Source organism: Bubalus kerabau, chromosome 8 (assembly GCF_029407905.1).
Source record: "Bubalus kerabau isolate K-KA32 ecotype Philippines breed swamp buffalo chromosome 8, PCC_UOA_SB_1v2, whole genome shotgun sequence".
Lineage (NCBI taxonomy): Eukaryota > Metazoa > Chordata > Mammalia > Artiodactyla > Bovidae > Bubalus > Bubalus kerabau.
This window is the reverse complement of record NC_073631.1, coordinates 22,230,053-22,257,867: the sequence shown is the minus strand read 5'-3', so window position 1 is coordinate 22,257,867 and position 27,815 is coordinate 22,230,053. Positions and strand designations below refer to the sequence as shown.

General features: G+C 37.4%; 2 long non-coding RNA genes across 4 annotated transcripts in view; one reads left to right on the top strand and one right to left on the bottom strand.

The window, feature by feature from the left end:
- LOC129658957 (uncharacterized) overlaps positions 1-19,393 on the bottom strand; it is a 134,672-nt gene extending 115,279 nt beyond the window's left edge. The window contains exon 1 of one of the 3 annotated variants that reach the window (XR_008717615.1): positions 19,280-19,393. This is a non-coding gene — a long non-coding RNA (uncharacterized LOC129658957). The remainder of the gene's footprint in view (positions 1-19,279) is intronic. The other 2 variants (XR_008717621.1, XR_008717622.1) reach the window with 2 other exon arrangements.
- A 113-nt stretch (positions 19,394-19,506) lies between these two features.
- Positions 19,507-21,438, top strand: LOC129658504 (uncharacterized). The gene is made up of 3 exons (XR_008717372.1): positions 19,507-19,570; positions 20,251-20,651; positions 20,941-21,438. It is a non-coding gene; the product is annotated as an uncharacterized LOC129658504 (long non-coding RNA).
- Positions 21,439-27,815: the final 6,377 nt, after the last annotated feature.

The window sequence follows — 27,815 nt, the reverse complement described above, 5'->3', positions numbered from 1 at the left end:
CTATTTTTCTGAAGGTGGGAGAAATATTTTAATAGCGAGAATGATAAGATTAATCATTTTTCCCCAAAAAACACAACTCTGGAAGAGAGCAATTCTGTTTCTTTTTTTGTTGGCATCTTCATCCCTGTCTTCTCTTTACTTTTACCGACAATATATAAGATAAGCTTCTCTTTATTAAATTTTACTTTGAAAGACTAGGAGTTTAAATGCAATTGGCATTCCCTGCTGCTCTAGTCAGAGCACAGAGAATTATGGCCAAGTATATCTTTAAAGTCAGCGTGTTGGCTTAGACACAGGCCAGCTTTCGTGCAAAGGTGCTTTATGAATCATGAATCAAATGAATAGCATAATAAAAGTGCACACCTCTGGAAGTATCCATCTAATGCATTTTGGGTGGAGAAAGAATATCTAGTCTCTCACTTCAGAAACTATGGAAGTGAAATAAAAATGGCTTATATTTATCAAAATCTACACATTCTTTTTTCCCTTCCTTTTTTTTAGGAGGCATTACTTATTTACAATGTGTTCTCTCTGGGATAGTCTGTGAGAGGAAACATCTTGTTTGCCCAACACTCTTTAAAAAAATGGTGAGCCCATGAACATCCATTACGGCAAGTCCCTGCAATAGAAGTGTTAACAACTTTGATGACAATATAAATCAAACAAAGGTAACGGGAAGCACACACACAAAGGTTAAAAGCAATGATGAAGGTCATTCCCAAAAGTTGTCCAAGAATATTTCTAAGTGCTTTTGTAGTGTGAATAGTTGGTGAAAGTCTCTTGAATTTATTGCAGTATTAAACTCAGGCACAGCTTTATTTGAAAGTTCCTCTTGAGTTTTTTCCCATTCCTTCTCCACATTTTTCCATCCCAGAAATTTTCTCAGAACTGACATTTGAGCTATAGAGTTTAAGAAAACATGTTAAATCACAAAAGAGATAGTCTATAATATTTATTCATAGGGGTGAGTGGGAGGAAATTTTGTCCCCATAAAGTCCTGCTGAAAAGAAGAGCAATTTTCCTTTCTCCCCTGGCCTGTCTGGTCCTTGTGTGACAAGCTGTTATTGAAAAATTGTGTTGAAACTTTTAGTCACTCAGTTATGTCCAACTCTTTATGACCCCATGGACTGCAGCCTGCCTGGCTCCTCTGTCCACGGAATTTTCCAGGCAAGAATATGGGAGTGGGTTGCCACTCCTTCCTCCAGGGGATCTTCCTGATCCACGGAGTAAACCTGCGTCTCCTGCACTGGCAGGCAGATTCTTTACCACAGAGCCACCAGGTAAGCCCATATGTCATTAAACCCACTCTCTATTTCTGAGGCTGTGAATTTCTAACCATTGAAAAGCCAGTTCCAAAGAGAGCAGTTCAGAAAGCTTCAGGCAGACGTCAATGGAAAGTCCTCCCCAGCCCCCTCCCTTCTTAAAATTAATGAGGATTCTTTGCACAGATTACCTACAGCTCACAGCATTGGCATACTGATATCCACTCAGCTTCTCTCCATGTGAAACCCTTGGGGAAGACTTAAGTCTCTCAACACCCTCATAAAGTATTTCCCATCCACTCTTCACTCTTTTATCCCTAGCCCAATATGACTTTTCTTTGGGGAAACTCCACTTAAAAAAAAATAAATTAAAAAAAAAAAAAAAAAAAAAGACATTTCCCAGACTTCTTTGCAACTAACTGTAGAAGAACCAACTTTGGCCTTTAATACCTAATTGTACTTCTCAGAGTTTTGCTTTCTGTGTCCTTCTTCATTTTCTGTCTACCTAGGACACCAATATGGGGCTGGAGCAGGCATATTGTGACCATGAAATCACCATGTAAAGGAGAACCATATAGAGATAACTGGGTAACAGAGCAGAAGGATAGAGCTCTGATATTGATATTAAGGAACTGCTGTGCCAGCCTCCAATGCCTTTTCTGGACTTCTTTTTAAATAAACCAATGCTTGGTTAAGGCAACTTTGGCTAATTTCTATTACATGCAACCAAACACAGTTTCTAACTGATAACGCTAGTCGCGGTTCATCTAGTGTCCTAGAAGGTGGGGTAGTTGAACTCTTCTCTGTTCTCTTTTCTATTTGTTGTCATTGTCCTAGTATCTGTATCTACTTCCTTCAAAGTCTTCCCTTTTGATTGTCAAGAGACTGTTTTTCCTTCAATCAAACTCAGTTTTTGTTATGCAGTCTTTGGCTTTTGAAAATACTGATTTTGATGTGAGTTTCAAAAGCCTATTTTAGAAGTCAAAGGCTGAACATCCATTGATTTTTCTTTTTGTTGCATTCCAGTTACAACAATCTTAACTCTCCTCAAGGAAATGTGAAAATCTCTGATCACTGAGGAAATGATCATACACTGGGAATTGTGGACAAGAAAATACAAATTTGTTTGAGGTATTACATCAAGTAACAGAAAAAAAACAGGCTTATAAATTTATTAAAGCCCTTTTAAATGTCCAAGTTACTCATTACAGTCAGTAAGGTAAGTTTTCTTACTACATGCTAAAGAGAGATGGGATGCCCAAGCTTAGTCCTGCCTAGCTTTAACATGCTCAGAATACTTATATTAGCTTACAATGGGGCAAAATTATCTAACACAAGTCTATTATATAGTAAAATGGTGAATATCTCATGTAACTTATTTCACACCACTGCAAAGTTTAAAATTCTTAAACTGTTTTTGAACTATCATAATTCAGGGACCATCTATACACACCACAAAGATTTCTCAAGCAGTTTTCCAAACTCTTGTCTAAATTATCATTAGCAACAACCATGAAAAACATATGGCATGTATTATCTACCAGCAAATGCAAGTGTTTCATATGGAAAATATAGGTCATTAATAGTTTAAAAAATTGTTAAGAGAACTTAATGAAACTAAAGTATATTAAAGAATATAATTTATTTGCTTGATGGGATGCCAGAAAATAAATATGAATTTCAGAACTTGCTTACCTAAAAGTTCCTCAAAGTTTAGCCACAGTTTATTGGTCTCCCTAGATCTGGCAATATTTATGGTAATATCTTTTTCCCATAATTTTTATAAAGAAGATAATTTCTTGAGGAATATCTTAAAATACTATTTAACCAATACTTCTCACTATGTTTTTAGAATAATGGAAACTTTACATATACTATGTGTCACAAAGTCCTCACAACTATGATGAGTTTTGTGACCTCTTCACCAAATGTCATTTAAACATGCTAGGAGAAGGCAATGGCACCTTACTCCAGTACTCTTGCTTGGAAAATCCCATGGACAGAGGAGTCTGGTGGGCTGCAGTCCATGGGGTCGCTAAGAGTGGGACACGACTGAGCGACTTCACTTTCACTTTTCCCTTTCATGCATTGGAGAAGGAAATGGCAACCTACTCCATTGTTCTTGCCTGGAGAATCCCAGGGACAGGGGAGCCTGGTGGGCTGCCATCTATGGGGTCACACAGAGTTGGGCACGACTGAAGTGACTTAGCAAGGTGTAATGTAGGACTATTCACTAATTTCAGGTATTTGGTAAAACATAAAAGAAATATACTGCATTAAACATTTAATAATAGCCTATAATATATTTTTATACACTTTTAAATTGAAGTACACCATAAACACAGAACACAAATGTGAAATGAAATTACTACCCAGATTAAGATCTAGAATGTAACTGTCAGGATTAAAATGAGAAATAGACAAATCCACAGTCATAATTACTTCTGTCAATTTTTATATATTTTGAAGCTGTTTTGTTAAGTGCATACATGTTTAGAATTGTTTTTGGCTTCTGGCTTAACTGATCCTCTTTCATTATGAAATATCATTTTCATGCCTTTCAGTATTTCTTGCACTCTTTTTTGCCTAATATTATTATAGCCATGTTGAATTTTTGCTATTGTTTATTTGGTGTACCTTCTTTCATCCTTTTATTTTCAATCTATATATTTAAATGGATCTCTGTAGAAAGCATATAATTGAATTTCATTTTTATAATCCATTTGTGTTTTAAATAGTGCTTACCCCATTATACGTAATAACCAATGCAGTTGCATTTAACAGTATCTCAATAACTGTTTTTTGTTCCATCTGGTCTTTGGTTCTTTTTTAATCTTTTCCTCCCTTCTTTAGAATTCAATACATTTTCAATAAATTTAATAAAGTTTCCTTTTATTTCTTCTTTAGCTTGTTTATTTTACATTGTTATTATTTTTAGAAGTTAGAGATTATAATATTCTCTTTGCCATCACATAATCCTCTTAATATTAGTACTTTTATCATTTTTAAATAATGCAATAACCTTGTAACAATTTAACTCAATTTACATGCCACTTGATGTTTATGACATTAGTCATATATTTTACATTTATATATTATTAATATAAAAATTAAACCATAAAGATAGTATTGTTAAACACCTATATCCTTTGATATTTACTCATATATTTACACTTTCCACTGCCATTTCTTTCTCTAGTTTTATGCATCCATCTGGAATTGTTAATACTTACCTTTGGTCTCAAGAATTTCTATTAGCATATCTTACAGTCTACTTCTACTCGTGACAAATACTCTCAGATTTTATCTAATTTCTTTATTTCATCTGTATTTTTGAATCATTTTAGATTTATATACATCTATTTCTGCTTTATTGACTATGCCAAAGCCTTTGACTGTGTGGAACATAATAAACTGTGGAAAATTCTGAAAGAGATGGGAATACCAGACCACCTGACCTGCCTCTTCAGAAACCTGTATGCAGGTCAGGAAGCAACAGTTAAAACTGGACATGGAACAACAGACTGGTTCCAAATAGGAAAAGGAGTACATCAAGGCTGTATATTGTCACCCTGCTTATTTAACTTATATGCAGAGTACATCATGAGAAACACTGGGCTGGAAGAAGCACAAGCTGGAATCAAGATTGCCAAGAGAAATATCAATAACCTCAGATATGCAGATGACACCACCCTTATGGAAGAAAGTGAATAAGAATTGAAGAGCCTCTTGAAAGTGAAAGAGGGGAGTGAAAACGTTGGCTTAAAGCTCAACATTCAGAAAACTAAGATCATGGCATCCGGTCCCATCACTTCATGGCAAATAGGTGGGGAAAGAGTGGAAACAGTGGCTGACTTTATTTTTTGGGGCTCCAAAATCACTGCAGATGGTGACTGCAGCCATGAAATCAAAAGACGCTTACTCCTTGGAAGGAAAGTTATGACCAACCTACATAGCATTATTAAAAAGCAAAGACATTACTTTGTCAACAAAGGTCCATCTAGTCAAGGCTATGGTTTTTCCAGTGGTCATGTACGGATGTGAGAGTTGGACTGTGAAGAAAGCTGAGCCCTGAAGAATTGATGCTTTTGAACTGTGGTGTTGGAGAAGACTCTTGAGAGTCCCTTGAACTGCAAGGAGGTCCAACCAGTCCATCCTAAAGGAGATCAGTCCTGGGTGTTCATTGGAAGGACTGTTGTTAAAGCTGAAATTCCAATACTTTGGCCACCTGATGCAAAGAGCTGACTCATTTGAAAAGACCCTGATGCTGGGAAAGATTGAGGGCAGGAGGAGAAGGGGACGACAGAGGATGAGATGGCTGGATGGCATCACTGACTCAAAGGACATGGGTTTGGGTGGACTCCGGGAGTTGGTGATGGACAGGGAGGCCTGACGTGCTGCGGTTCATGGGGTCACAAAGAGTCGGACACAACTGAGTGACTGACCTGAACTGAGATTTATATAAAAGCTGAAAAGATGGTGCTGAGAGTTTCTCTATGGCTTTCACTCAGAACTCCCTAATGTCAGCATTTGAAATACTTCAAAACTAAAACATTAACACTCATTACCTAAACTTTATTCATATTTGACCATATTTTCCACTAATTTCCTTTTTCTCTCCTAAAGTACATAATAAGATAATAGCATCTAAGAGAATCCCAGGGAAGGGGAAGCCTGGTGGGCTGCCGTCTATGGGGTCGCACAGAGTTGGACACAACTGAAGCGACTTAGCAGCATCAGCAGTAACTTTATTTTTTGTAGAATATTTTACTGTGTATAAAACTCTCTATTGGTCACTGTTTTCCTTCCATCTCTTTTAAAAATGGCATTCTACCACTGATCAGCATACCTATAATAGTCATGTGCCACCAGGTCGCACATTCGGCTGTGCTGCTGGCTTACCCTACCCACAGCATGGCCATAGCAGTCAAACACCAATGGCCTTACAGCCAGCTGCAGTGGAGGTCTGTTCTACCCACCAATGCACCTTCAGCAGTTGGCCCCAACACAACAGAAAGTTCATACAGCCCACATAGGGAAGACCCTGAAGCATGTGACTGTAATGGCCAGAGATCAGTATGCTGCTGGGTCCCAGAAAACATCTCCTATATAAGGTCATGTCTCCAAGAGCAGGAGATATAACCAACCTAACTAATACAAAGAAATAAGCAGGACTAGGTAAAATGAGGAGACGGATGGTTATGTTCCAAGAGAGAAAACAAAACAAACCCTCAGAAAAAGAACTAAAAAGAGAGAGAAGCAATCTACCTAATGAAGAGTTTGAGGTTAATGGTCATAAAAATGCTCCCGTATGTCTGCCAGCTTGCTTTTCAGCAGAAACTTCGCAGGTCAGAGAGGACTGACTCAGTACCGCTCAAAATGCTGAAAGGAAAAAACCTACAACCAAGAATGATCTACAAGCAAAGTTATCATTTCAAATTGAAGGAGAAATAAAAAGTTTTACAGACAAGCAAAAGCTAAAGGTGTTCATTACCCCTATACAGGCCTTACAAGAAATGTTAGAGGTCTGCATTTACTGATTATTTTTGCTCTTTCTTATTGGTTGTATTATCCTATCTTTTCATAGTCTCATAATTTTTATTGTATATTTTACATTGTATAAAAAATAATTGTACCACCTGCTGAGAATGTTATTTTCCCCAAAGAAATGTTATTCTTTTTTTCTCTCAAGTAGATAAATAAAAAAGTTGATTATTTGAATCTAATCAGAGATTTAACTGAGTCAGGTCTAGGTTGCAATTTCAGTCAAATGAAGTCTCCATTCATTTTAAAATGTTCCTTAGTCCTGGGCATTCTAGACTTTTGCTGTAGGCTCTGGAAGGTCTTTGTCTCTTTAATCCTGAAAAACTATAGGAGATTCTATTCTGCCTCTTATGGATATTGAGCTGAACTCCATAGTTTCCTAATCCACACTATTGCAAATATGTATCAAACATATGCCAAGTATTTTGATGTGGAGACTGGCCATGACAAGCCTTCTCTCTCAAGCAGTACCTATCTCTGTTGTTCACTTGCTAAGTTATGTCAGACTTTTTGTGACCCCATGGACTGTAGCCCATAAGGCTCCTCTGTCCATGGGATTAACCAGGCAAGAACACTGGAGTGTCATGCCATTCCCTTCTCCAGGGGACCCTTTACCTCTGAGCCAGCAGGGAAGCAATACAATTGCTAGAAATTTTACCTTTTACAGGTGGTGACCCCATCGCCAAGCAATGTCTCAGGGGAAAAAGGAACTATGCTTTTGGGTCCCCTCTGAATTCAATCAATCATACTATCTTATACAATTTTTAAAAGAAGTAACCAAACAAAAAATAACCAAACCTGAAGAAAATGGTAATTACCAGAAGCTGGAGCAGTTGGGGGAAGGGATAAGAATAAGAATATGAGTATGTACTTGCAAATAAAGTCCTATTGTGTAGCACAGGGAACTATATTCAACATCCTGTGATAAACTTTAATGAAAAAGAATATGAAAAGAATACACACACACACACACACACACACATAACTGGGTCACTTTGCTGTATAGCAGAAATTAAACACATTGTAAATCAACTATATTTCACTAAATTACAAGAATATATAATTGAAACTAGTAGACAAAGTCATGGATATCTAATACGTAGTACATGATTATAGACAACAAAAGCTGTATTACAAATATTAAGCTTGCTAAAGGACTAGATCTTAATTATTCCCACCACTAGAAGATATGATAATTATGTGGCATGACAGCGCTACAATGGCAATCTTACCATGATATAAATGCATCAGTTCAAAACATTGTACACCTTAAACTTACATGGTAAATTTACACTGTGTCAATTATACCTCAACTTTTTAAAAAGCTCCAGTTTATGTTATATGTTATAAAAGCTTTTTTAAAAGCCCTACTTTCTCCCTCAGCAGAATTCCTCTGTTTAGATTAAGACCAATCTTGTTCCTGGACCCAGTAAGAAATGCCCCTAGAGAAGAAAATGGCTGGCAATTATGAACCTATCTAGGAAAGGCTCTTCCCTGTCTGGAATTTTATTTCATCTATTCTCCTAACTAATAAAGCAGTGCAATTTCTTTAAAAAAAAAAAATCCTGTATTTTTTTTTCAATTTGCTATTTTAGTGGGACTATTGCCTTTCCATGGTCTATTACATCAAACTTGTAAGCAAAATCTCAATCCCATTACACCTAAACAAACAAATGTATGTTTAATTATTTGAGCTACATGCTAAGACACAGAATTGTAAATGGTCTTAAAAACAAGCCTTTTCCTCTACTGTTGACAAAAGTCTGAAAACAGTAATGATACTCTAGACAATACAGAATCACTGGCATTACCCCCTCACCAGTGTCTAAAGTGGCCAGGGTATAACCAGTCTCCAAAATATGCCAGCCAAAAAACAGCTGACTCATTCATTACAACTCGAGTCGTATACACTTGGGATGATTATATATCCCAATTTTCCCTGGACAGTTTTATGTTGTAACTACAATCAGTGCCTCTTTCACTCACAAACACATCCCAGGTAAAATGATAAATTATATGTCCCATCTCGGTTTATGTATGGATATGAGGCCTGAAGAAAGATAACCTTTTAATTTGCACCGTACCTCCTGCACCTCAAGCTTACGTATGTCATTAGACTTACTGTCAACATACTGGCATGTTGGTCCTGAACCATGACCCTGTTAGTTACAGTATCATTTGCCAAAACCCAAAATAAATGGATTCATAATTTTTTTCTATTATGTTCATATACTGCTGCTTTAAGAAAAGCCATAATAAAATTTCAGTATTAATACAACTTTATGCTCCCATAGGTAAAATGAAGTTTACTTCTATTAAAATATTTTTATATTTTAATTTAGACTATTTAATGTTTTAAGACACCTAGATATGTACTCCCCCCACCCCACCGCCTCCTCTTTTATTCATAGTATAGTAGATACTTGAAAAACAAAGCCAGAAAACAACTTTGGAATTTTCGTCATTTTTATAGGTATCATATAAAGCAGGTTGCATTTAATTCTCCATGGAGTAAAGTTTGGAAATGAGGCTGAATTATTTGCAGATGACAAATTTTAGACCCTAAAACATGCTTGGTACATTGGAGAAAATTAAATCACTTGAGCCATCAAGTTTTTCTTAAAGCATCTCGATATGCTTTTGACTGATACCATCTGTTATCTCCTGAAAAAATTATTTTCCTTTGGAAGGTATTCATCAAATTATAGGTGACATATTTGTTTGAGAATATAGTAGACCATCTGGTTCTACAAAAACGTGTCTTTAAAAAATATTGCCATCCTATCTCAGCTACACCATCCATATTTTTCAGAAGCTTTTTTTTTTTGTTACACTCCCAAAACAGAAACACATGATATTTTTGGCTCCTGGTTAAAGAAGCAAAGAAAAACATTTACAAAAAGATTTTTCTAAGCACCATGATATTCTACAGCTATTCATTAAAAGAATAAGTAGGTGACCAGAATAGAGTGTGGAGAAGAAAGGAAGAAGGCATGGTGAGCTCAATGAATATTTCATATCCTGAATAGAAAGACACTGAAACAAAGGGCTTCACAACCTTCTCCCTGCATATATGAGCTCTGTAGAATACCAAGGTATATTACCTTATTTGTAATCAAGAAAATGAATATTGAATTTACAGACATATTCTCATTCCTATGACTATCCTGCAATTGCAGCTCAGTGATATAAAAAATTATTTTCTTTTCCTAAGGATGCTTTTCTACTTATTAAAATAAGAGATGAGAAACCTAAGAAAATAACCTCACTTCTGATTCCCTATTTGGGCTCAGTAAACTTTGTGCTTAGTCACTCAGTTGTGTCTGACTCTTTGCGACCCCATGAACTAGCCCGCCAGGCTCCTCTGTCCATGGGATTCTCCAGGCAAGAATACTGGAGTGGGTTGCCATGCCCTCCTCCAAGGGATCTTCCCAACCCAGGGATTGAACCCAGGTCTCCCACACTGCAGGCAGATTCTTTACCATCTGAGCCACCAGGGAAGCCCCTCAGTAAACTTGGAAAGACCAGATTTTCTCCAACTATAAAATGGGTCATTTTCTTACCAGAACAAAGCTTATAGATATCAAGCCTTTTTTTTTTTTTTTTTTTTTTAACACTGTGAACTACAGCAATTGTTCTCAGACATTCAACCATACATTTCACCAGCTCTTGCAAGTGGTGGTAAAACACTGTGAAAGAAAGCAGCAAGATGTTCCTATTAAGGATATTCATATATTTCACCACATTTAAAAGGTATCATACTCATTTCTCCATTTAAAAACATTTACTGAGCCCTTATTATGTGGCCAGCACTACCAAACACTGAGGATCTAATATTGAACAAAAACAGTTATAGCCCCTGGGCCTGGGAGTTTAAAATCTAGTAAATTCAAGAAGCATTATTTAAAGGACAACAGGGGACTTCCCTGGTGGTCCAGTGGTCAAGATTCTACACTGATAATACACGGGTTCAATCCCTGGTCAGGGAACTAAGATACCACATGACACACAGTACAGCCAGAAAAAAAAAAAAAAAATCAACACATGTAAAATTAGAAGTGTAAAAAGAGTTATGGAGACAGGGACATGAAGTACATTGTGTTGTGTGTGTGTGTGTGTGTTAGTCACTCAGTCATGTCTGACTCTTTGAGACCCCATGGACTGTAGACCACCAGGATCCTCTGTCCAGGGAATTCTCCTCCAAGGAATTCTCCAGGCAAGAATATTGGAGTAGGTAGCCATTGCCTTATCCAGGAGATCATCCCAACATAGGGATCAAGCTAGGAGTTTGAAAGGTCACAGTATCTGTGAGGAAGTAATACATGATATGAGATACTGAGCGTGAGGAGGAGTTAATTCAGTAAGGAGGGGAGGAAAGAGCCTTGCCAAAAAGAAGACGTAAACAGCAACAACAAAACTGTCTCACCTTTGACTTGAACTAAAGACCCTCTTAATGAAAGTCAAAGAGAAGGGTGGGAAAATCTGGCTTAAAACTCATCATTCAAAAAATGAAGATCATGGCATCTGGTCCCATCACTTCATGGCAAATAGTTGGGGAAACAATGGAAACAGTGACAAATTAAATTCTTGGGCTCCAAAATCACTGCAGAAGGTGACTGCAGCCATGAAATTAAAAGACGCTTGCTCCTTGGAAGAAAAGCTATGACAAACCTAGACAGCATATTAAAAAAGCAGAGACATTACTTTGCTGACAAAGGCCTTTCTAGTCAAAGCCATGGTTTTTCCAGTAGTCATGTATGGTTGTTAGAGTTGGACCATAAAAAAAGCTGAATGCCAAAGAATTGATGCTTTTAATTGTAGTATTGGAGAAGACTTTGAGAGTCCCTTCAACTGCATGGAGATCAAACCAGTCAATCGTAAAGGAAATCAGTCCTAAATATTCATTGAAGGGACTGATGCTGAGGCTGAAGCTCCAATACTTTGGCCACCTGATGCGAAGAACTGACTCATTAGAAAGACCCTGATGCTGGGAAAGATTGAAGGTGGGAGGAGAAGGGACGACAGAGTATGAGATGGTTGGATGGCATCACCGACTCAATGAACATGAGTTTGAGCAATCTCCAGGAGTTGGTGATGGACAGGGAAGCCTGATGTGCTGCAGTCCATTGAGTTGCAGAGTCGGACATGACTGAATGAAAACTGAACTGGACTTGATCATTGTAATATAATTCACATTTTATATCTGAGAAGGAATTAACATTTCTGATGAAATGCTTAAGCAACATTCTGATGGATATTAATTGGTTTTAGGAGTCTAGGAACTAGTAACCCTGCTATCTACCTGTAACTAGATATTCATTTTCCTTTCTGTCTGGTTCATCCGTGATTATGATTATTGAAGCCAACTTATTTTTTTCTATACATATCACTACCAAGAGAAATCTCTAAATGATCTACTAGAGATCTTTTAAATTGTAATAAAATTGTAATAAAATGCTCATACAAGCTCATAATTATTGTCAGAAAAGTATTTATTACAGTTTTGGAGGACCCATCAAGATGAGCTTGTCTCACAAAGACCCACCAGAGTGAAAGGGATCAAAGCATGCTGGTGAGATTGTGTTGTGTTGCCCAAACCTTCCTGTACCTGGATTTTGATGGGAAGTTTTTGCTAATATGTCAAAACTTGAGCTCACTCTCATGTTCACATATCAAAGTTCAATGGCCATTGTATCTGTCTTCTATTATTATTATAAGTTACCATATATTAGCATCTTGAAACAACAGAAGCCTCTTATCTCATGCCTCTTTAGATGAGAAGTCCAGGAACAGGGCAGCTCATTTGGTTCCTGTGCCTTAGAGTCTCAGACTGAAATCAAGAGTGTCATCTGGACTATGTTCCTTTCTAGGTGCTCTGAGGATAAATCTTCCGAACTCGTTCAAGTTGAAGAACAAATTCAGTTCATGTGGTTATAGGACTGAGGTATCTGTTTCTTTGCTGGCTATCAACTGTTCACCTTTCTTGGCTCTTTTAAATCTGCTTTGTTCCCTTGTCTTCCATCTTTAAACCAGCAACAGCACATCAGGTCCTTCTCACACTTCAAATCTTTCTGACTTCCCTTTCAACCCCATCTCTTCTATTTCCAGCTGGAGGAAGTCTCTACTTTTACAGGTCCAAATGTAGTAGCTCCAACAATAAAGAATCTACCTGCAATGTGGGAGACCCAGGTTTGATCCCTGGGTCAGAAAGATCCTTGGGAGAAGGGAACGGCTACCCACTCCAGTATTCTTGCTTAGAGAATTCCATGGACAGAGGAGCCTGGCAGGCTACAGTCAATGGGGTCATAAAGAGTCAAACACAACTGAGTGACTAACATTTTCACATGATTCTTAACACCCAGATAATCCAGGATAATCTTTTAATGTTTATAATCTTAATTGCACCTGCAAAGTCCCTTTTGCCATGTAACATAGGTTCCATGGGATTCATAGTTTCCAGGGATAAGGGCATTGGCATATTTGAGGGGGGGTCTATTATTTAGCCATTTTAGAGGATGACTGTCTATCAGCTATCTTAAAAGATGACTATTTTTGACACATTTTGCCATCTGAGGTGAGAACTTGTTAAGTTAGTTTAGGTTTGCAGTTTGGGTCCTATCACTGACCTCCTTCAGAGTAGGACTGTGTGATTTGACATGTAAGGGATATCAATTTCCCTCAGGAAGGGGAACTAGATATGATATCCCATGGTTTTGGTAAATGCACTTATCAGTTCTCCGGTAAATGTTGAGAACTTCTAGAGATGTTTGAGGAATTCATGAGTATATATTGTCTTCCTGCAGGGCTTATTTTTGGACACATTTGTGTCTGCTTTCGGGCTAGAATATTGTATTTAACTCAGAATTCTCTGTATGTTTGCCTGGGTATTTCAGAAGCTGCTTGTAGGGCCTTGAGTGTGCAGTCAGTAGAAATTCTCTGGGAATCTTTTAGATACACAGCTTCCCGTTTGCTGTGAGCAGCTGTTCTCTAATTTTTGGTTTTAGGATTCCTTTATACTCTTAATAAGAATTAAGGATACTAAATAGCTTTTTAATGGGAGTTCTATCCATGGATTTTTAATATTGCAAATTAAAAGCCAAGAAAAAATGAACATATTTCTTAATTCTTTTATAAATGTAACAATTTCATATAGCATAAATACCATATTTCTATGAAGAACTAAAAATTACCCAGGACAAAAGCATATTTAGTTATAAGACAAGGGTTGTGCTACTGTTTTGCAAAACTCTTTAATATCTGGCTTAATAGAAGATAAGCTGTGTTCTCACGTCCACTTCTATATTCAGCCTGTTGTAATATGTTGTTTTGGTTTGAGTAATGAAGCAACCTGGATTTTCAAAGGTAAATATTTGGAAAAGGGAGAAATAGTTAACAGCCTTTCAAATAATTGTGAACTCTTTGACACTGCTGCTGCTGCTAAGTCGCTTCAGTCGTATCCAACTCTGTGTGACCCCATAGATGGCAGCCCACCAGGCTCCCCCATCCCTGGGATTCTCCAGGCAAGAACACTGGAGTGGGTTGCCATTTCCTTCTCCAATGCATGAAAGTAAAAAGTGAAAGTGAAGTCGTTCAGTCGTATCCGACTCTTAGCGACCCCATGGACGGCAGCCTACCAGGATCCCCCGTCCATGGGGTTCTTTGACACTACAAATCTATAAATGGTAGTTTTTGAAAAGGTTAGTTGGCATGTGGAATTTGATACCATGTGAACAAACTTTTTGTATCTCATTACATTAAAATCCATGGTTTTAATTTGTTTGAATGCATATTTTTGGCACATATATAATTTTGCAACATCATGCATTTGTCATTTGAAAAATACAGATTCCCTGAGTTATGAGGATCTTCCAAATACTGAACAAAAATTTCATTATAAAATAGCCAAAGTATCACTTTAGTTGGTATCATCACCAATATCAAAAGACTGTTATGAAGCTGTGAAGCTTCTTGTGGCAGAAATAAGTTTTCCAAAATGCAAATTCTGTACTTGACAGTTCAAATTTTATCACTGGCAACAAATACTATGAAATCTTTTTCTTGATGTGACACTAACCTCATTCATTTTCAGAAATGTGTCTGCCAACTACCAAGACTGAATAACCCAGTTTTTCCTTCACATAAAAGCAGTATTAAATGAAAAAAAAAAATGCTGCTAGTTGCAGGGCCTGTCATTTATGTCATAGTGGGGCTATCGAATTCAAATCAAATAGACCTTCCAGCCAAGGGGACCCCAAAGAACTTTTGGCCTGTTTTTGAGTTATTGAGAAAAGTTCTAAAATACTTTAAAACATGGAATTATTAAATTACAGATAATTTGAATTTATGATGGTATATTTATTACTGAGTAACAAACAATTCCAATATTTAAAGCATTAAAAGAAAAGATTTATCATTCTTCATAATACTATGATTTAAACAAATGATTCATCTGCTGGTTTTGCCTGATCTCATTCATGCAGCCAGTTCAGCTGGAGAGTCAACCACGTGAGAAGATCCAAGATGGTCTCACTCACATGTCAGACAGTTAATGACTGTGATCTCTGGGAACCCTGGTTTTTCTCTAGGTGTCTTTTCATCCTCCAGTAGGCTAGACTGGCTTCCAAACATGGTGATCTCAGGGCAAAAGTTCAAAAAGGTGAAAGTAGAACTTGCCACACTCCATTAGCCTAAGAATGTCACAAAGTTTGATGGAAGGGCCTGCAAAGACACTATGGCCATATTTAATATATCATAAATGGCCACTGAAGGTCTCTTTTAATGTAATTAAAACAAGTCACCTTAGAGAAATGTTCAAATCAAATAGCCACAAAATTTCTTATTGTTAGTGTCTGCCTTAGATGATGGGGATTAACGTATTCCCAAAAAGACAACACAAGTCTCAAGTGTGAGTTCTTTAAAATATTGCTCAATTGCTTTTTAAGGACATGTTCAAAGAAGGATGGGGACCTGGCAAAAGGTCATAAAAGTTCCCACTGGCCAAATAAAAGACAATTTCAGTATCAAAATAAGAAACAGTAATAATAGATTATTTCAATTTAAATAAAAGAAGACCCCAAGAATCCATACTGATACAAATTAACAGAAAAGACTGCTTTACTTATAGTGGAATGCCAAGTAATAAATGTAGAAGGAATACTGGAATTAGAAAAATCATCATTTGACAACCACTGATTAATAATTGCTTCAGGCAAAAATCATTCAAGACACTAAAGCTGGTAGGCATAAGGTTGAGGAGAATGTAACAGGGAAACACAAATCTGACTCGACATTGGATCTGGGTTTGTTTTTTTTTTAACTTTGACCTCTTATAGTTGCTTTTTGCTATAAGTTAAGAATCTTGGCTATAACCTGAAATATACAGGACAGTTCATTCTCAAGGCCCTGATCTTTAGAGGTATAACACTTTTCCATTCATATCGAGATAAAAAGTTGCTGAACAGAGAATAACATTTGTTTTGCTGGAGGTTTATAGGAACATCGTGACTGGACCCACTTGAACAACTGCAAGAACAAAGGAGTCTGGCACCAAAAAGTGTTCAGCCACCAGCCACACACCCCTACCTTTTCATAAAACAGAAGCCTGAATTCTTACTGGGGTAAGATGACTCTTTGAGATACCATCTTGGTCTGCTGGCTTTCTAAATAAAGTCGCTATTCCTTGACTCTAACAACTCATCTCTCCCTTTACTGGCCTAGCCTGTACTACTGAGTACTACCACTGTACTACTGAGCAGTACAAGCCTGGACTCAGTAATAAGAAGAGGAATAATTTACAAGATCTCAAAGGAATTTCCTACAGAAGACATTTTAATTAAAGAAAGAAGAAGTCTGGCAAATATGACCTTAACCAAATGATCAAAGTTAGCTTCACCAGTAATAAAAAACATAAATGTGACGGGCTCCTGATAATGTACACTGAGAAGAACACAACTTTTGTAACATTCTTGCCAAAATTGCATAGCCCAAATTTAATCAAAATGAAACCTCAGACAATTATGAATTGAGGAAGATTCCACCTCAATAAGTGAACTACACTCTTCAAAAATGTTGGGTATGAAAGAAAAAGAATGATTTAGGAGTTAGTCCAGATTGAAGGAAAGTAAAATGATAGGAAAGCTATTGCAATGTGTCTTTCTAGATTGGATTTTATACTCTAAAGTGTTTTTTAAAGTACATTAGCAGGGCAGTTAGTGAAATCTGAATCAGGTCTTGGGATTAGATAATAGTATTTTACTGGTGTTAATTTCTTGATTTTGTAATTGTGCCATGGTTATAAAAGCAATATACTCATTAACAGGAAATATATACTGAAGTGTTTATGGCATTATGAAGTATTATGGGGGCTTCCCAGATGACTCAGTGGTAAAGAATCTGCCTGTCAATACAGGGGAAGTGTTTTCCATCCCTGGGTTGGGAAGATACCCGGCAGTAGGAAATGGCCACCCACTCCAGTATTCTTGCCTGTAAAGTTGCATGGACAGAGGGGCCTGGAGGGCTACAGTCCATGGCGTCACAAAGAGTTGGACATGACTGAACAACTGAGCCTGCATGCAAAGTGTTACAAACCTGCAGCTTATTCACAAATGATTCAAAAATTATAATACTTTTTACATATTTACCTAATACAAAGAGAAAACATAAGGTAAGTGTGTTTAAAGTGTTAACGTTTGAAGCATCAGTATGAAAGGTAATTTACAGTTTTTCATAGGTTTTTTTATTTTTCCTGAAATAATTTATTATATTTAATAAACTTTTAAATTTAAAATAAAAAATTAAATAAAACTATAACTGAGCAGAACCTCATGGGGCCTTCCTAAGGCAGATCCTACCATTTTCCTCTGTCTGTCTCTTGTCTGCAGGAAAATTTTGGACTCCTAAGCCTTCCCTAAGCTACAAAGAATTCATTTAATTCTTCCAAAGAGAAGTGAGAAAATGCAGTAACAAAAGAAAACAGTCAAGCAAGACAAAAGAATAATAGTTTATCCACTAAAAAGGCAAGAACCTTTAGCTCCTTCTCAAGGGCTGTAGAGAATATTCTGAGCCATATCATTTCAGCTGTTTTTGCAGACACTGAAAAACCTCTACCAGATGGAAGAAGCTAACTGAATGCCATCCACAAGCATGTAGACCCCAGACCAATCAGAACCAGAAGGTTGATGATGTTGACTCCTGATTATCTCACCACCCATCAGAAGAATTTCCCCCAGCTGATCACATACCCTACAACCCTCTTCCTCACCCTGTCTTCAAACCCTTTCCCTGGAAGCCATCAGGGAGTTCAGGCCTTTTCCTTTGTACATTAGCTTTCGGCACTCCTTGCTTGGTGCCCTGCAGTATATACCACATTTTCCTTCACCACAACCTGGTGTCACTAGATTGGTTTTACTGCACTGGTGAGCAGACTCATTTGGTTTGATAACAAAATCAATTTAGAAATTACTCTTCAAAGATAGAAAATTTAAATGATCTTCTCTTGAGCCAAAATATAAAATTGTATGCAAGACTTAAAAGAACCAGTAACAAACTACTAAGTCTGCATATATTATTTTTACAACACTCTGGTATTACATGTCCTAACATAAAGATGGGGACATTTTGGCTGCTACTTTTTAAGACTAAACTCTGAAATTCAAAGCTGAGTGAAAAGTGAAAGTTCAATCATCAAAGAGTCACTTCGGATGAGATTCAAGATGCATCAGAACCTTGCCAACAAAAAGTGTTAGAAAACAGTTTTAAAAATCTGCAAAAATAAGTCTTGGTTTGAGAAATGCAGCAGTTAGGAAAACTCATGTAAACACAAAGATCTCAGAGCTGTTCAAATTAGTCCAAATCTATTTCAGATTTCTGGTTTTTAGAATCTATAAATAACTGCTATAATTTAATATGAAAAGGGAAGCAATCCAAATAAATCTAACGGGCAATCAGCAGGGATAAACCTTCACAAAGGAAGACAATGAACATGTGAAAAGGCCTCAACATATTAGGAAAATGCAAATTAAAACCACAATGAAATTCCATTAGAGTTACACTAAAAGGTTAGAAATCTAAATTTGTTTTAAATTGACAGCTCCAAATATTGGTGAGGATACAGAGCAACTGAACTCGCATATATTGTTGATTAGATTGTAAAATGGTTGTTGGGCTGCACCTGCCAGGCTTGCAAGCCCTGTACCTGCCCAGCTTTAAGACCAAAGGAAGAGCCTGGAGTTGGCAGCGACAGAAGCATCAACGGTCTAACCCAGGGGTCCCCAGCCTTTTCGGCAGCAGAGACCAGTTTTACAGAAAACAGTTTTTCCACAGGCTCAGGGGTTGGCGGATGGTTTGGGGATGATTCAAGCACTTCATTGTGCACTTTATTTCAATTATTATTCTACATCTCCACCTCAGATCATCAGGCATTAGGCCCCAGAGGTCGGGGACCCCTTGTTCAATGGATAGGGGATCTTACTTACATTTCTGAAGCAAGGTCCTGGAGCAACACTGCACGCTGTGCAACTGGTGGGCAGAACATGGCGGCAGTCCATGCTCCCAGGGGAGGGGAGAGTACTATTTATGGAGTAATTAGTGTCAGGTGGCTCATTGGTTACCACAAACTAGCAAAAGGGAATGTCTCTCATGGTCCCTTTGATTAGCTAACAGTTGGAGATGAGCTGATTTAAAGGTTAGAACAATCACTAATGGGCTTCCACAATTGCTCAGCAGTAAAGAATGTGCCTGCAATGCAGGAGACACAGGAAAAGCAGGTGCGATCCCTGGGTCAGGAAGATCCCCTATGGGAGGAAATGGCAACCCACTCCAGTATTCTTTCCTGGAGAATCCCATGGACAGAGGAGCCTGGTGGGCCACAGCTTGCCAGAGGGCTACAGGTTGCAAAGTGTCGCACATGACTGAACACAAGTGCAGATGGACAATCACTAGCTGGGATGGGGACAAGTTTGTAGTTAGGTGAGCTATGTGAGTGTAGGTGTAGGTGAAGCAGGCACTGGTTGAGCGATTTACAGAGACGGTAAGAGAGAAGTCAATTAGGTGGCCCAATCATACGGTTCTAAAAATAACTGTGTTCCAATTACAGAAAGACACAAAATTCTCCAAAACAGGGAATGAATATATTTCATTTAATTGTGGGAGTCCCTGGTGACTAAGATTAAAAACAAAACAAAACAAAAGGTAAACAGATAGGCATCAGGCCAATCTTAAGAAAAGTTTCTGTATTAAGATTTTACCATTATTCAAAAAATTTTAAACAGTATAAAAGTGTTTTAATTATGAATAAATGCTTATAAATAAATATCTTATTAAAAGGTTACAATATTCGGTACTCCTAATTATGGTAATACTTGGATGGATTAAATATTTCCACAGTGTGGGATAAAATGCAAACAACATTTTTGTTGACACCTGATCCTCATTTCTTTTCTGACAGGGAGTCAATTTATTGGAAATAACTTACATCTGTCTTATAGATGAATAAATAATCACTAACTGCACTCACTGAAGTTCACGGTTCATGTATTGCTGAATCCTGGCTTGGAGAATTTTGAGCATTACTTTACCAGCGTGTGAGATGAGTGCAATTGTGCAGTAGTTTGAGCATTCTTTGGCATTGCCTTTTTTTTGGATTGGAATGAAAACTGACTTTTTCCAGTCCTGTGGCCACTGCTGAGTTTTCCAAATTTGCTGGCATATTGAGTGCAGCACTTTCACAGCATCATCTTTCAGGATTTGAAATAGCTCCACTGGAATTCTATCACCTCCACCAGCTTTGTTCATAATGATGCTTTCTAAGGCCCACTTGACTTCACATTCCAGGATGTCGGGCTTTAGGTGAGTGATCACACCATCGTGATTACCTGGGTCATAAAGGTCTTTTTTGTACAGTTCTTCTGTGTATTCTTGCCACCTCTTCTTAATATCTTCTGCTTCTGTTAGGTCCATACCATTTCTGTCCTTTATCGAGCCCATCTTTGCATGAAATGTTCCCTTGGTATCTCTAATTTTCTTGAAGAGATCTCTAGTCTTTCCCATTCTGTTGTTTTCCTCTATTTCTTTGCATTGATCGCTAAGGAAGACTTTCTTATCTCTCCTTGCTATTTTTTGGAATTCTTTATGGCAGAAAGTGAAGAGGAACTAAAAAGCCGCTTGATGAAAGTGAAAGAGAAGAGTGAAAAAAGTTGGCTTAAAGCTCAATATTCAGAAAACGAAGATCATGGCATCTGGTCCCATCACTTCATGGGAAATAGATGGGGAAACAGTGGAAACAGTGTCAGAGTTTATTTTTCTGGGCTCCAAAATCACTGCAGATGGTGATTGCAGCCATGAAATAAAAAGACGCTTACTCCTTGGAAGGAAAGTTATGACCAACCTAGATAGCATATTCAAAAGCAGAGACATTACTTTGCCAACAAAGGTCCGTCTAGTCAAGCCTATGGTTTTTCCTGTGGTCATGTATGGATGTGAGAGTTGGATTATAAAGAAAGCTGAGCGCCGAAGAATTGATGCTTTTGAACTGTGGTGTTGGAGAAGACTCTTGAGAGTCCCTTGGACTGCAAGGAGATCCAACAAGTCCATTCTAAAGGAGATCAGTCCAGGGTGTTCTTTGGAAGGAATGATGCTAAAGCTGAAACTCCAGTACTTTGGCCACCTCATGCGAAGAGTTGACTCATTGGAAAAGACTCTGATGCTGGGAGGGATTGAGGGCAGGAGGAGAAGGGGACGACAGAGGATGAGATGGCTGGATGGAATCACCAACTCGATGGACATGAGTTTGGGTAAACTCCAGGAGTTGGTGATGGACAGGGAGGCCTGGCGTGCTGCAATTCATGGAGTCACAAAGAGTCGGACATGACTGAGCGACTGAACTGAACTGAACTGCACTGCACTGAGCTTTTACGATTGCAGAGATGTAGACATGTATCTAAAACTATACTCTGTCAAAATTATGAACATCTGACCACTGTTCTTGTAAACTTCAAGCAACGCTATATATTACCTAAATCTACACAGTTACCTTGTTTGTATTATCTGAGTAAAATTTGGGGTATAAATGTTCAATACCAAGTAAATTTAGCATTCTTTAATGTCAACTTAAATTGTAAGTCTAAGACCCTTAATTAAATTTATGACTTCAGACTTAATTAAGTTTAAGACCTAAGGCTTAGAAAAACTTAAGTAATTAAAATAAATAGAAATCTCTCCTTGTGACAGAGGATATGGTACTTGGCAAGTAGAGACACAAGCAGTAGTGTCCAACAAAAACACTGGGTGGCTACACAGTAATTTTTACTTCTGTGCTGTTATTCATTCACACATTTGTTCTTGCTAATACTCATTTTAAGAGGATAAAATTAGCAGAGTGAAATATTGTCTTAAAATGTGCTTGAGTGCCTCCCTAGTGGCTCAGTGGTGAAGAATCTGCATCCCAATGCAGGGGACACAGGTTCTATCCCTGGTCCCAGAAGATCCCACATGCTGAGAGACAACTAAGCCCCTGTGCCAACCACTAAGCCAGCTCTCGAGAGCCCACATGCCTAGACCCCATCCTCCACAACAAGAGAAGACACTGCAATGAGAAGCCCGCGCACGGCAACTACAGAATAGCCCTTGCTCAGTGCAGCTGGAGAAGGCCCTCACACAGCAAAGAAGACCAAGAACAGCCACAGATAAATAAATCTTTTAAAAATGTGCATTTAAAAACTAATGGTTTATTTAAGCAGTATCATCTCATTATGTAGTACATATGTATTTTAAATAAAAACATTTGGAGGTAATAAGATTAAATTTTAAAAGAAGTTATGTATAATAGAGAAAGCGAGCTCTGGTAGCTCACAAATAAAATTGGTCTTTGTAGGCAGTACAAAAATATTTTTGTTTTCTTCATGTTCTACCCAGATGTCAGGATTTTTTTCCTTTGGGAAGGGTTTATTGAGAATTGAGCTATTCTGGCATATTTCACAAATATAAACAATCATAAGCAAATCCACCAGAAAAATAAGGGATTTCTCACTTGTGTAAAGTTAACATTCCTTTGGTAGTTGTAATGTATTAACTACATTAATACATTAATGTATATTACCTACTAATACATTAATGTATATTAACTACTCTGGTTAATAATTTAGGCAAATATGTGGCTATTTCTTTTTCTTAGAAACTTATGATTTTACTCAACCATAATTCCATTGATGATCTATCCAGGATAAGTCCGCAAACGCCATAATAAACTGACCAGGTGTTTTTCATACTCCATCATCTCTGTTACTCCCCTGAAGCACAGACCCTCTCTCTTTAGAACCAAGGGTTGGCCCCTGGAAAGGAAGTACACTATCAATAGTGAGTTAGGATAGATAGGCTCCACATTTTCTTAGTTAAGTAAAAAAGAGAAGCTCAGCCAAACCTAAATTATTAATATGAATATAATGTAGTAATTGCATTACCTTTGAGGATGGATAGAAATATATTGATGTTCATGAACTTGGGCTGATATGGTCACTTCCAACAAATTCACTTCTAAGAAAATTTTATTTATGGGTTTCAAATACCTGGGTCAACAACTCTCGTTCTGGCCCAAATGAAGAATTTTGGATTTTCTCTCTTGCCTAAAAAAAAAAAAAATACAAAATATGTAATAATTTTCAAGATACTGAACATCAAGCAATGGAAGACTGCGATCCTTGAGAGATGAACAATGAATAAGGTGAGCCCTATGACTGTCCCAACCGAATACTTTGGTAGACTTTCAGACCAGAGTATGGACGAAAGGACCAATAAACTGAACAAGTTCAATGACTTAGAATTCCTTGAAAAGCATAAACTACCAAAACTCACTCAAGAATAACTAAATAACCTGGATAGCCCTATAGGTACTGAATATTGTATAGTATATTAAATAAAGAAATTGAATTTTTAGGTAGAAACCTTCTGACAAAGGAAACTCCAAGCCCTGGAGGCTTCAATGGTGAATTCTACCAAACATCTAGGGAGAAATGGTATCACTTTTTCAGAAACACTTCTAAAAAAATTGAAAAGGAGGGCATACTTCACAATCCATTCTAAAAGAAAGGGCATTGCTGTATTACTACAACCAGACAAAGATACTACAAGAACACCAATCATCAGGATCCCTCATTAATATACATGTCAAAATTTGAAATAAAATTTTTGCAAACCAAATATAACAATATATAAAATGTACAATACATCATGAATGGGGCTTCCCTGTTGGCTCAGACAGTAAAGAATCTGCCTGCAATGTGGGAGACCAGAGTTTGATCCCTGGGTCAGGAAGACCCCTGGAGAAGGGAATGTCTACCCACTCCAGTATTCTTGTCTGGAGAATTCCATGGACAGAGGAGCCTGGCAGGCTATAGTCCATGGGGTCACAAGTAGTTGGACATAACTGATCAACTAGCACTTTGAACTTTTTAATATGTTAGTTTTATTCCAGGAATGTAAGATCAGCTTATAATTTGAAAATCAACAAATATAATTCCCCACATTAAACAACTAGAAGGTGGGGGGAAAGCTTTATGATATGTCAATAGATACAGGAAAGGATTTAACAAAATCCAACATCCTTTCCTAATAAAAAATTTCTCAATGAACTGAAAATAAGAAAGAACTTCCTCAACCTGATAAAGGGCATTTATGAAAAATGTATAGGTAACATTAGACTTTATGATGAATGTTTTCACCTTAATTTCAGGAACAAGACAAGGATGTCTGCTTCAGCTATTTCAGTTCAATACTGTACCAGGAGTTTTAACCAGATGAATAAAGCTAGAACAAAAAATAAAAGAAATTTATATAGGAGAAGAAAAAGTAAAACTGTCATTATTCACATATGATATCATAGTTTATGTAGAAGATCCAATGGAAACCAGAAAAAAAAAAAAAGCTTTGAGTTTATGAATTCTTAATATGGGAACTGTAAATGTAATTAGTGGACTCTCAAAAAGAATTTAAGTGTAATGACTAATATTCGGAATTCAGGAGTGTTTTAAAATGAGTTGAGCTTGGGGAAAAAAGTCACAATTATTTTAGATAAAAGATGTTGTTATAAAGTTCACTAACATTCAGAAAACTAAGATCATGGCATCTGGTCCCATCACTTCATGGGAAATAGATGGGAAAACAGTGGAAACAGTGGCTGACTTTATTTTTGGGGGCTCCAAAATCACTGCAGATGGTGATTGCAGCCATGAAATTAAAAGATGCTTACTCCTTGGAAGGAAAGTTATGACCAACCTAGACAGCTTATTGAAAAGGAGAGATATTACTTTGCCAACAAAGGTCCATCTAGTCAAGGCTATGGTTTTTCCAGTGGTCATGTATGGATGTGAGAGTTGGACTGTGAAGAAAGCTGAGAGCGGAAGAATTGATGCTTTTGAACCGTGGTGTTGGAGAAGACTCTTGAAAGTCCCTTGGACTGCCAGGAGATCCAACCAGTCCATCCTAAAGGAGATCAGTCTGGGGTGTTCATTGGAAGGACTGATGCTGAAGCTGAAACTCCAATACTTTGGCCACCTCATGCGGAGAGTTGACTCATTGGAAAAGACCCTGATTCTGGGAGGGATTGGGGGCAGGAGGAAAAGGGGACAACAGAGGATGAGATGGCTGGATGACATCACCGTCTCAATCGACATGAGTTTGAGTGAACTCCAAGAGCTGATGATGGACAGGGAGGCCTGGCATGCTGTGATTCATGGGGTCGCAAAGAGTCAGACATGACTGAGTGACTGAACTGAACTGAATTCTAACCACATAATAGCTGTAAATAATCAAAGTGCTGATAGTACTTATGATGATTTTGTAAAAACAGTACATATATGAATTGGCCTTGCTATAAAGCTACTTGTTAAATAGGTCAAATATTATAAAAGCACAGTGTCTTTACTGATTCCCTGTACACCATTCATGGCAATGTAGCTGTTTGCATGGTTTCAACATAATTAGAAAAAACAAATTTATAATCATAACTGTACCAGAAATGTCACACTTGAAGGCAAACTGCATTTCATTAAGTGGACAAGCCCACTCTAAAAGATTTAGAACTGAACTTCATGTATGGGATTTGGTTTGGTACCCATTCTATGACTAATAGGATTCCAGCCTTACAAGAATATATATCATCACTCCTGGCAAGTCAGATACAATCATGAATTTGAGTTCTTAGAGGTGAAAAATGATTTTTGTTGTCGTTCAGTTGCTCAGCAGTGTCTGCCTCTTTGCGATCCCATGGGCTGCAGCACGCCAGGCTCCTCTGTCCTCCACTATCAAGTAGAGTTTGTTCTGATTCATGTCCATTGAGTCAGTGATGCTAACCAACCACCTCATCTTCTGTTGCCCCTTCTCCTTTTGCCTTCAATCTTTCCCAGAGTCAGGGTCTTTTCCAATGAGTTGGCTCTTCACATCAGGTGGCCAAAGTGTTGGAGCTTCAGCATCAGTCCTACATTTTTAGGGATGGTGGTTAATCCTAGAAAAAAACAGCCACTTTTTCTTTGATTCCTTGCCTCAGAGTAGACAAGGTGACAAGAGCAGATACGAGCAAGGAGGTTTGGAAGGAAGGGGGAAAGAAAGAGGGAAAAATTAAAGAAAAAAAAGGAAGGGAAGGGAACTGGAAAGTAGAGAATTGAGGAGAGGAAGGAGAGAAAAAGTTGAGGAAAGGAGATGAATAAGGAGGAGAGAGAAGAGAAGAAAGGACATGGATGGGAGGAGAGAAAAGGAAATTCTGGAATAATAATTGAGCCTGGATTTTTTTTTTAAATCTCTGAATAGAAATTAATTATCTGTCTTTAAAATGGAGTAGTTCTAGTTTTGTTAAGCTAACAGCAAAGGCATTAATTAACACTTTTAATTGAACTTAGGTAAATAAAATAGGCCATGTTGAAAAGAACATAGATAATATAAAATCTTTAGTCCATAGACTATATAAAACAGCTAATATTGATCTTGAGTTGCCACAAGATTTTGTTTGGAAATTTTCCTATTACACTGGGAAAGGAATATCAGTATATGATGAAACACCATTGCAAACATGATTCCATATATAGTGCATAGATGAACCTATGTCTAATTTTTGCCATTTATTACAAAATGTAAAAGAGACTGACTGGGCCAAAAACATCCAGTGAGTGATCTTAGCACAAATATGCAATGAGAATCTTTTTTTTTTTTTTTTTTTTTTTGGTCTGAGAGAGATCTTTGAAGATTTTCTGAGTCAAAAGGAAGACTTTAAAAAACTGTCCAAATCTGCTCTGAGACAGAATCTTTTTCTGGTAATATAATGTACAACCTCATCTCAAGAAAAGATTGGTAGTCCTGATGAACTGTTTAAGCAGTTTCTGATTAATGTAAAATGGATTAAAACCTCTTTGAAGAAACTAGTAACCCACCCAACGCAGATGACTGTCATTAGACCTGAAACTAAATTTACTTTTTAATCTCACTTCTCTTTTCCCCATAAATGTCTCTACCAAGAAAGAAATCCTTGAAATGGCCTGCTATTTTACAAGTCTGTAAAATCCTTGATGTGTGTACATAGCTCAATGTTATTTAATGGCACTTTGTGTAAAAGGAATAGTAAATTGTAACTTACTAATGGACTTTTAAAAATGACAGTGTTAAAGATAAATTATATTGCTCTTGCTTAAGAAAAAACACACCAAAATCATCATTACATTAGATACTGTTTTGAGGGGGAAATAATTCCAGAATTATCAGTAACAACATGTCGTGTGACATGACAACCACTTCTGGGGTGACATGGGACATATGCCTAAACAGAGGGAATAAGAAGTTATAAGACTTATCAGGAAAGATAAGTTATAAGATTTATCAGGAAAACCAGCTGGTACCTAAGGTTCTGAGCAGGATTAAACATCACAAATGGGTTATGGGTATCAGGTAAAGTAGTCACGAGATAGCATGTCACACAAGCACAGTGATTGCTAAGGAGAAATGCTGCTGCTGCTAAGTTGCTTCAGTCGTGTC